The sequence below is a fragment of the Scyliorhinus torazame genome, chromosome 17 (assembly GCF_047496885.1).
Source record: "Scyliorhinus torazame isolate Kashiwa2021f chromosome 17, sScyTor2.1, whole genome shotgun sequence".
Lineage (NCBI taxonomy): Eukaryota > Metazoa > Chordata > Chondrichthyes > Carcharhiniformes > Scyliorhinidae > Scyliorhinus > Scyliorhinus torazame.
This window is the reverse complement of record NC_092723.1, coordinates 94104698-94116454: the sequence shown is the minus strand read 5'-3', so window position 1 is coordinate 94116454 and position 11757 is coordinate 94104698.

The window sequence follows — 11757 nt, the reverse complement described above, 5'->3', positions numbered from 1 at the left end:
TGGAACTGTCCCTGCAGATTGGAGGGTAGCTCATGTCGCTCTGCTATTCAAAAAGGGAGGTAGAGAGAAAGCAGGAATTATAGACCAGTCACCTAACATCGGCAGTGGGGAATATGCTTGAATTCATTATTAAAGAGCTTATAGCGGAATATTTAGAAAGCAGTGGCAGGATCAGTCAGAGTCAGCATGGATTTATGAAGGGAAAATCATCCTTGACAAATCTGTTGGAATTCTTTGAAGATGTAACCAGAATAATTGACAAGGGGGAGCCAGTCGATGTGGTATATTTGAACTTTCAGAAGGCATTTGACAAAGTCCTGCATAAGTGGTTATTGTGCAAAATTAAAACGCATGGGATTGGAGGAAATGTATTGAGGTGAATAGGAAACTGGTTGGCAGAGAGGAAACAAAGAGTAGGGATTACTGGGTCCTTTTCAAATTGGAAGGCAGTAACCAGTGGGGTACCACAGGGATCGGTGCTGGAACCCCAGCTATTCACAATATATATTAATGATTTGGATGAGGGAACAAAATGTAACATCTCAAAGTTTGCAGACGACACCAAGTTGGGTGGGAGGGTGAACTGTGACGGAGATGCAGGGATCCCACAGCATGATCTGCACAGGTTGGGTGAGTGGACAAATCAATGGCCGATGGAGTAGAATTTGTGTGAGGATATTCATTTTGGAAGCAAAAACAGGAAGGCAGATTACTACCTGAATGTTGTAAATTGGGAGAAGGGAGTGTGCAGCGGGACCTAGGTGTCCTTGTGCACCAGTCGCTGAAGGTAAGCATGCAGGTGCAGCAGGTGGTAAGGAAGGCGAATGGTATGTTGGCCTTCAATGCGAGAGTTTTCGAGTACAGAAGCAAGGATCTGTTGCTGTAATTCTACAGGGCCTTGGTAAGACCACACTTGGAGTATTGTGTGCAGTTTTGGTCTCCTTCTCTGCATAGACAGTGCATAGAACATTACAGCGCAGTACAGGCCCTTCGGCCCTTGATGTTGCGCCAACCTGTGAAACCACTCTAAAGCCCATCTACACTATTCCCTTATCGTCCATATGTCTATCCAATGACCATTTGAATAACCTTAGTGTTGGCGAGTCCACTACTGTTGCAGTCAGGGCATTCCACACCCTTACTACTCTCTGAGTAAAATACCTACCTCTGACATCTGTCTTATATCGATCTCCCCTCAATTTAAAGCTATGTCCCCTCGTGCTAGACATCACCATCCGAGGAAAAAGGCTCTCACTGTCCACCCTATCCAATCCTCTGATCATCTTGTATGCCTCAATTAAGGCACCTCTTAACCTTCTTCTCCCTAACGAAAACAGCCTCAAGTCCCTCAGCCTTTCCTCATAAGATCTTCCCTCCACACCAGGCAACATTCTGGTAAATATCCTCTGCACCCTTTCCAATGCTTCCACATCCTTCCTATAATGCGGCGACCAGAATTGCACGCAACACTCCAAATGCGGCCGCACCAGAGTTTTGTACAGCTGCAACATGACCTCATGGCTCCGAAACTCAATCCCTCTACCAATAAAAGCTAACACACCGTACGCCTTCTTAACAACCCTCTCAACCTGAACTTAGAACATAGAACATAGAAAATACAGCACAGAACAGGCCCTTCGGCCCACGATGTTGTGCCGAACCTTTGTCCTAGATTAATCATAGATTATCATTGAATTTACAGTGCAGAAGGAGGCCATTCGGCCCTTTGAGTCTGCACCGGCTCTTGGAAAGAGCACCCTACCCAAACTCAACGCCTCCACCCAACACCAAGGGCAATTTGGACATTAAGGGCAATTTATCATTGGCCAATTCACCTAACCCGCACATCTTTGGACTGTGGGAGGAAACCGGAGCACCCGGAGGAAACCCACGCAGACACGGGGAGGACGGGCAGACTCCGCACAGACAGTGACCCAAGCTGGAATCGAACCTGGGACCCTGGAGCTGTGAAGCAATTGTGCTATCCACAATGCTACCGTGCTGCCCTTGAGAACAAATAAATCTACACTATATCATTTTACCGTAATCCATGTACCTATCCAATAGCTGCTTGAAGGTCCCTAATGTTTCCAACTCAACTACTTCCACAGGCAGTGCATTCCATGCCCCCACTACTCTCTGGGTAAAGAACCTACATCTGATATCCCTCCTATATCTTCCACCTTTCACCTTAAATTTATGTCCCCTTGTAATGGTTTGTTCCACCCGGGGAAAAAGTCTCTGACTGTCTACTCTATCTATTCCCCTGATCATCTTATAAACCTCTATCAAGTCGCCCCTCATCCTTCTCCGTTCTAATGAGAAAAGGCCTAGCACCCTCAACCTTTCCTCGTAAGACCTACTCTCCATTCCAGGCAACATCCTGGTAAATCTTCTTTGCACCTTTTCCAAAGCTTCCACATCCTTCCTAAAATGAGGCGACCAAAACTGTACACAGTACTCCAAATGTGGCCTTACCAAAGTTTTGTACAGCTGCATCATCACCTCACGGCTCTTAAATTCAATCCCTCTGTTAATGAACGCGAGCACACCATAGGCCTTCTTCACAGCTCTATCCACTTGAGTGGCAACTTTCAAAGATATATGGACATAGACCCCAAGATCTCTCTGCTCCTCCACATTGCCAAGAACTCTACCGTTAACCCTGTATTCCGCATTCATATTTGTCCTTCCAAAATGGACAACCTCACACTTTTCAGGGTTAAACTCCATCTGCCACTTCTCAGCCCAGCTCTGCATCCTATCTATGTCTCTTTGCAGCCGACAACAGCCCTCCTTACTATCCACAACTCCACCAATCTTCGTATCGTCTGCAAATTTACTGACCCACCCTTCAACTCCCTCGTCCAAGTCATTAATGAAAATCACAAACAGCAGAGGACCCAGAACTGATCCCTGCGGTACGCCACTGGTAACTGGGATCCAGGCTGAATATTTGCCATCCACCACCACTCTCTGACTTCTATCGGTTAGCCAGTTCGTTATCCAACTGGCCAAATTTCCCACTATCCCATGCCTCCTTACTTTCTGCATAAGCCTACCATGGGGAACTTTATCAAATGCCTTACTAAAATCCATGTATACGACATCCACTGCTTTACCTTCATCCACATGCTTGGTCACCTCCTCAAAGAATTCAATAAGACTTGTAAGGCAAGACCTACCCCTCACAAATCCGTGCTGACTATCCCTAATCAAGCAGTGTCTTTCCAGATGCTCAGAAATCCTATCCTTCAGTACCCTTTCCATTACTTTGCCTACCACCGAAGTAAGACTAACTGGCCTGTAATTCCCAGGGTTATCCCTAGTTCCTTTTTTGAACAGGGGCACGACATTCGCCACTCTCCAATCCCCTGGTACCACCCCGTTTGACAGTGAGGACGAAAAGATCATTGCCAACGGCTCTGCAATTTCATCTCTTGCTTCCCATAGAATCCTTGGGTATATCCCGTCAGGCCCGAGGGACTTGTCTATCCTCAAGTTTTTCAAAATGCCCAACACATCTTCCTTCCTAACAAGTATTTCCTCGAGCTTACCAATCTGTTTCACACTGTCCTCTCCAACAATATCGCCCCTCTCATTTGTAAATACAGAAGAAAAGTACTCGTTCAAGACCTCTCCTATCTCTTCAGACTCAATACACAATCTCCCGCTACTGTCCTTGATCGGACCTACCCTCGCTCTAGTCATTCTCATATTTCTCACAGATGTGTAAAAGGCCTTGGGGTTTTCCTTGATCCTACCCGCCAAAGATTATTCATGCCCTCTCTTAGCTCTCCTAATCCCTTTCTTCAGTTCCCTCCTGGCTATCTTGTATCCCTCCAATGCCCTGTCTGAACCTTGTTTCCTCAGCCTTACATAAGTCAACTTTTTCCTCTTAACAAGACATTCAACCTCTCTTGTCAACTATGGTTCCCTCACTCGACCATCTCTTCCCTGCCTGACAGGGACATACATATCAAGGACACGTAGCACCTGTTTCTTGAATAAGTTCCACATTTCACTTGTGTCCTTCCCTGCCAGCCTATGTTCCCAACTTATGCACTTCAATTCTTGTCTGACAACATCGTATTTACCTTTCCCCCAATTGTAAACCTTGCCCTGTTGCACGTACCTATCCCTCTCCATTACTAAAGTGAAAGTCACAGAATTGTGGTCACTATCTCCAAAATGCTCCCCCACTAACAAATCTATCACTTGCCCTGGTTCATTACCCAGTACTAAATCCAATATTGCCCCTCCTCTGGTCGGACAATCTACATACTGTGTTAGAAAAGCTTCCTGGACACACTGCACAAACACCACCCCATCCAAACTATTTGATCTAAAGAGTTTCCACTCAATATTTGGGAAGTTAAAGTCGCCCATGACTACTACCCTATGACTTCTGCACCTTTCCAAAATCTGTTTCCCAATCTGTTCCTCCACATCTCTGCTACTATTGGGGGGCCTATAGAAAACTCCTAACAAGGTGACTGCTCCTTTCCTATTTCTGACTTCAACCCATACTACCTCAATAGGGTGATACTCCTCGAACTGCCTTTCTGCAGCTGTTATACTATCTCTAATTAATAATGCCACCCCCCCACCTCTTTTACCACCCTCCCTAATCTCATTGAAACATCTATAACCAGTGTTCCCTTCCCCACTGCCTCATTACACGCTTTGGCGTCCTGAATATCGGCTACCTTAGTTGCTGGACTACAAATCCGGTTCCCATTCCCCTGCCAAATTAGTTTAAACCCTTCCGAAGAGTACTAGAAAACCTCCCTCCCAGGATATTGGTGCCCCTCTGGTTCAGGTGCAACCCGTCCTGCTTGTATAGGTCCCACCTTCCCCAGAATGCGCTCCAATTATCCAAATACCTGAAGCCCTCCCTCCTACACCATTCCTGCAGCCACGTGTTCAACTGCACTCTTTCCCTATTCCTAGCCTCGCTATCACGTGGCACCGGCAACAAACCAGAGATGACAACTCTGTCTGTCCTGGCTTTTAACTTCCAGCCTAACTCCTTAAACTTGTTTATTACCTCCACACCCCTTTTCCTACCTATGTCGTTGGTACCAATGTGCACCACGACTTCTGGCTGCTCCCCCTCCCCCTTAAGGATCCTGAAGACACGATCTGAGACATCCCTGGCCCTGGCACCCGGGAGGCAACATACCTTCCGGGAGTCTCGCTCGCGACCACAGAATCTCCTATCTATTCCCCTAACCATTGAATCTCCTACAACTATTGCTTTTCTATTCTCCCCCCTTCCCTTCTGAGCCCCAGAGCCAGACTCAGTACCAGAGACCTGGCCGCTAGGGCCTTCCCTCAGTAGGTCATCCCCCCCAACAGCATCCAAAACGGTATACTTGTTTTGAAGGGGAACGGCCACGAGGGATCCCTGCACTGTCTGCCTGTTTGTTTTTTTCCCCCTGACTGTAACCCAGCTATTCTTGTCCTGTACCTTGGGTGTGGTTACCTCCTTGTAACTCTTCTCAATCACACCCTCTGCCTCCCGGATGATCCGAAGTTCATCCAGCTTCAGCTCCAGTTCCCTAACACGGTCTTTGAGGAGCTGAAGTTGGGTGCACTTCCCGCAGGTATAGTCAGTGGGGACACCGGTGGTATCCCTCACCACCCACATCCTACAGGAGGAGCATGTAACTGGCCTAGCCTCCATCCCCTCTTACCTGACAGAATATAGCTGCCCTGTGGACTAACTAGATCTCTGCCCTCCGACCCTGCTCCCAGTCAGCTACACTTTCTGTAAACTCCTGGCTCTCTTCGCACTCTTTGCGGAAATGTCGGAAACAAAATGAAAGGAGCACCTAACTCCCTCGGTCACCAAACTCTCACTATCGCACTCAAATGCACCAAATTCAGCACTCCCTCGGTCACCAAACTCTCACTATTGCACTCAAGTGCACCAAATTCAGCACTCAGTGCAAACAAAGTCTGCACTGCAGGGGATCACTTTTATACTGTGAATCTCGCCTCTGAAAACTGGCCTAATCCAATTAACTAATTAACAAGCTCCAGCTGCAAATGCCTACAAGTAGAAGCCTCTTTAAAGCTGATTGAAAATTCACCTTCTTCTAAACCAAACAGCAACTTTTAAGTTAATGAACTAAATAAAAGAAAGACTAAACTTTAGATAAAAATGAAGCCTTATACTCCCTCGGTCACCAAACTCTCACTATCGCACTCAAATGCACCAAATTCAGCACTCAGTGCAAACCCTGAGTGGCAACTTTCATGGGTCTATGTACATGGACACCGAGATCTCTCTGCTCATCCCACTGCCAAGAATCTTACCATTAGCCCAGTACTCTGTCTTCCTGTTATTCCTTCCAAAATGAATCATCTCACACTTTTCTGCATTAAACTCCATTTGCCACCTCTCAGCCCAGCACTGCAGCTTATCTATGTCCCTCTGTAACTTGTAACAGCCTTCCGCACTGTCCACAACTCCACCGACTTTAGTGTCATATGCAAATTTACTCACCCATCCTTCTACGCCCTCCTCCAGGTCATTTATAAAAATGACAAACAGCAGTGGCCCCAAAACAGATCCTTGTGCTACACCACTAGTAACTGGACTCCAGTCTGAACATTTCCCATCAACCACCACCCTTTGTCTTCTTCCAGCTAGCCAAATTCTGATCCAAACTGCTAAATCACCTTGAATCCCCTGCCTCCGTATTTTCTGCAGTAGCCTACCTCGGGTAACCTTATCAAATGCTTTACTGAAATCCATATACACCACATCAACTGCTTTACCCTCATCCACCTGTTTGGTCACCTTCTCAAAGAACTCAATAAGGTTTGTGAGGCACGACCTACCCTTCACGAAACCGTGTTGACTATGTCTAATCAAATTATTCCTTTCCAGATGATTATACACCCTATCTCTTATAAACCTTTCCAAGATTTTGCCCACAACAGAAGTAAGGCTCACTGGTGTATAGTTACCGGGGTTGTCTCTACTCCCCTTCTTGAACAAGGGGACAACATTTGCTGTCCTCCAGTCTTCTGGCACTATTCCTGTTGACAAAGACGACTTAAAGATCAAAGCCATAGGCTCAGCAATCTCCTCCCTAGCTTCCCAGAGAATCCTAGGATAACTCCCATCTGGCCCAGGGGGCTTATCTATTTTCACCCTTTCCAGAATTGTTAACATCTCCTGATTATGAACCTCAAGCCCTTCTAGTCTAGTAGCCTGAATCTCAGTATTCTCCTCGACAACATTGTCTTTTTCCTGTGTGAATACTGACGAAAAATATTCATTTAGCACCTCTCCTATCTCCTCGGACTCCAAGCACAACTTCCCACTACTGTCCTTGACTGGCCCTACTCCTACTCTCGTCGTTCTTTTATTCCTGACATATCTATAGAAAGCTTTAGGGTTATCCTTGATCCTACCTGCCAAAGACTTCTTGTGTCCCCGCCTGGCTCTCCGTAGCTCTCTCTTTAGGTCCTTCCTAGCTAACTTGTAACTCTCGAGCACCCTTACTGAACCTTCATGTCTCATCTTTACATGAGCCTCCTTCTTCCTCTTGACAAGTGTTTCGACCGCCTTAGTAAACCACAGTTCCCTTGCTCGACCACTTCCTCCCTGCCTGACAGGTGCATACTTATCAAGGACACGCAGTAGCTGTTCCTTCAACAAGCTCCACATTTCCATTGTGCCCATCCCCTGCAGTTTTCCTCTCCATCTGATGCATCCTAAGTCTTGCCTCATCGCATCATAATTGCCTTTCCCCCAGATATAACTCTTGCCCTGCGGTATATACCTATCCCTTTCCATCACTAAAGTAAACGTAATCGAATTGTGGTCACTATCACCAAAGTGCTCACCTCCCTCCAAATCTAACACCTGTCCTGGTTCATTACCCAGTGCCAAATCCAATACGGCCTCGCCTCTCGATGGCCTATCTACATACTGTGTCAGGAAACCCCCCTGCACACATTGGACAAAAACGGACCCATCTAAAGTACTCGAACTATAGCGCTTCCAGTCAATATTTGGAAAGTTAAAGTCCCCCAGAACAACTACCCTGTTGCTTTCGCTCCTATCCAGAATCATCTTTGCAATCCTTTCCACTACATCTCTGGAACTTTTCGGAGGCCTATAGAAAACCCCTAACAGGGTGATCTCTCCTTTCCTGTTTCTAACCTCAGCCCATACTACCTCAATCGACTAGTCCTCATCAAACATCCTTTCTGCCACCGTAATACTGTCCTTGACTAACAATGCCACCCCTCCCCCTCTTTTATCACCTTCCCTGAGCTTACTGAAATATCTAAACCCCGGCACCTGCAACAACCATTCCTGTCCCTGCTCTATCCATGTCTCCGAAATGGCCACAACATCAAAGTCCCAGGTACCAACCCATGCCGCAAGTTCACCCACCTTATTCCGGATGCTCCTGGCGTTGAAGAAGACACACTTTAAACCATCTTTCTGCCTGCCGGTACACTCCTTCAACTTTAAAAGCTTACTCATGACCTCACTACTCTCAACCTCCTGTATACTGGAGCTACAATTCAGGTTCCCAAGCCCCTGCTGAACTAATTTAAACCCTCCCGAAGAGTATTAGCAAATTTCCCCCCCCCCCAGGATATTGGTACCCCTCTGGTCCAGGTGTAGACCATCCCGTTTGTAGAGGTCCCACCGGCCCCAGAATGACCCCAAATTATCCAGAAATCTGAAACCCTCCCTCCTGCACCATCCCTGTAGCCACGTGTTCAACTCCTCTCTTTCCCTATTCCTCGTCTCGCTATCACGTGGCATAGGTAACAACCCAGAGATAATAACTCTGTTTGTCCTAGATCTAAGTTTCCACCCTAGCTCCCTGAATTCCTGCCTTACATCCCTATCCCTTTTCCTACCTATGCCGTTGGTATCTATGTGGACCACGACTTGGGGCTGCTCCCCCTCCCCCTTAAGGATCCCGAAAACACGATCCGAGACATCACGGACTCTGGCACCTGGGAGGCAACACACCAACCGTGAGTCTCTCTCGTTCCCACAGAATCTCCTATCTGTCCCCCTAACTATGGAGTCTCCAATGACTAATGCTCTACTCCTCTCCCCTCTTCCATTCTGAGCAACAGGTACAGACTCTGTGCCAGAGACCTGTACCCCATGGCTTACCCCTGGTAAGTTATCCCCCCCAACAGTATCCAAAGCGGTATACTTGTTACTAAGGGGAACGGCCACAGGGGATCCCTGTACTGACTGCTTCCTCCCAGCCCCTCTCACCGTCATCCATCTATCTTTATTCTTCGGAGTAACTACATCCCTGAAGCTTCTATCTATGACCACCTCTGCCTCCCGAATGATCCGAAGTTCATCCAGCTCCAGCTCCCTAACGCGGTTTCTGAGGAGCTGGAAATGGGTGCACTTCCCACAGGTGAAATCAGCAGGGACACAGTCGGCGTCCCTCACCTCACACATTCTGCAGGAGGAACATTGCACTACCTTCCCTGCCATCCCCTCTAGATAAAAAAAAGAAAAAGAAAGAAAGAGCTCACCTGTTATTCACTCCCCTTCTCAGCAAGCACTCACTCAGCAACCTCTGAGCCCTGCACGATAACACCTGAGGGGAAATAAAAGAAAAACTACTTACCAGTCACCAGCCAATCCCTTACCTGTAATCATAGATTACTGTGGTTGTGTGGTGTCCTTAGATTTGTAATTGATAAAAATGTGTGCTGTGTGTTTATATATATATGTTAACTAAGTTCTTAGAATAAAGCTTGTTTTGATTGAAGTGTCTTAGAAGACTGATGAATTACACCTGAAGGGAAGGCTCTTGTGCTCATCCGAACCAAATTCAACATAAAGGTTATAGGTCAGGTAAACCTCATAATGTACTTTGGCCCATAACACTAGGAATAACTGAGAATTAAAATGATCACTAATTTAAATGGTATCATTGTACATGAATCCATTGTATTAATTCATTTATTTTTACAAATCCTCACAAAGAAATGTGGACTGTATTAATGGAAAGTGGAATTACTGCTGTAACCTTTACAAACCAGTGTTTGAGTACAAAATATCTTGGCATAATACATTGACACATTCATTCAAATTTCTTTAGGACAGTGAAATTATATTTATGACAGTGTATTATAATTAAGTTCATTAACTGATTTGATAAAGCACATTAAATGATGTCATAAAGATTAAGTGTAAAGCATTTACTGATCTTTATTGCACAATAAACCAGCTCTACATTAAGGTTTAGTGAACATTTTTTACTCTATGGGGTAGGAAGAAAGTATTTTGCACATTTTTGATAATACCTGACATGGCTTATGAGTGATTGGCTGATTCATGCTAGGTGGCAAAGAACATTGAGAAAGATGTGTTGCCGATAGAGTGCACTGGAAAGCATGCCTGTAGCACAGCGTCGTCATTACAATGTCCGTATGGAATTTCAGGAGAAGAGGGTGCACAATCCAGGGAGAGGAAAAAGACCAGAGGTGTTGTGCCAAACTAACCATAATGACTGCATCGAGGAGGAGGTGCCGCAGTTGACTGCTGTTGGAGCCAGGCCATTGGTCAATGTGAGATCGGAGGAAGGTCCCAGGGTGGTGAGATTGTGAGGGAATACTTTGATAATTTGAGCAAACGTGGAGGGAGTGTGCTTGAGGCTTGGCAAGCTGGCAGGAGTGAAACATTGATGGTTTCTGAAGATTTCCCTGCACTGGGGAGGAAGACGTGAATCTATGTGAACGATAAAAGTTTAAAAACTGAGTCCCACCTCCCAGTGGTGCTCGTGTTTGCAGTTAGGAATCCTGTCTCAGAACACTTAAATTGAAAACTGGGTGAATCTTTAGTGATGCAAAGAAACATAAATAATAGGAGCCGGAGGAGGCCATTCAGCCCTTCAGCCTGCTCCGCCATTCATTGTGACAGTCCGCAGGGTCACTGTCACTCCGTCATCTGAAGATATGCATCCCGTAAACGTAGCAGGCAGGAGAATGCCCTCACCTATGTCTCAGTGTGTTGCCTCCTCGCTGCAGCCACTCACTCCACTGCCCCTTGTCCACCTACCTGCACCTGATATTGCCCCTGCCCATGGACAGCTGGCCTCCTCCTTCTCCGTTTCCTCCTCCTCTCCTCACTGGAGGAGGTGCCTTCCATAGAATATGACACATGACAATGACAAGTCACTTCATACAGGGTCGCATTTCCCAAATCCAAACAAGCAACAATTTATTGCGGGCTGTTTTTCTGACTGGAATCCTGTGTCAAGTGTGGTCCTACAGGGATCAGTGTTGGGGCCCTTGCTGTTTGTGGTTTATATAAATGATTTAGACATGAATGTAGAAGAGTTGATCAGTTAGTTTGCGGATGATACAAAAATTGGTGCGGTGGTAAATGGTGAGGAAGATAGCCTGAGATTACAGAAGGATATAGATGGGCTGATCAGATGTGCTGATCAGTGGCAAATGGAATTCAATCTGGATAAGTGAGGTGGTGCACTTGGGCAGGACAAAAAAGGTAAGGGAATACATGATGAACAGCAGACTCTGGGAAACACCAAGGATCAGAGTGACCTTGGTGTTTATGTCACTGGTCTCTTAAGGTAGCAGAGCAGGTGGATACGGTGGTTAAGAAGGCTTATGGTATACTTGCCTTTATTTGCTAACTCTGGAAATAAAGTAATGAAAAATAACTACAAACTGTATCTGAACTACACGTGGTGGCTAAGCTGTGACCTGACTCTGCTA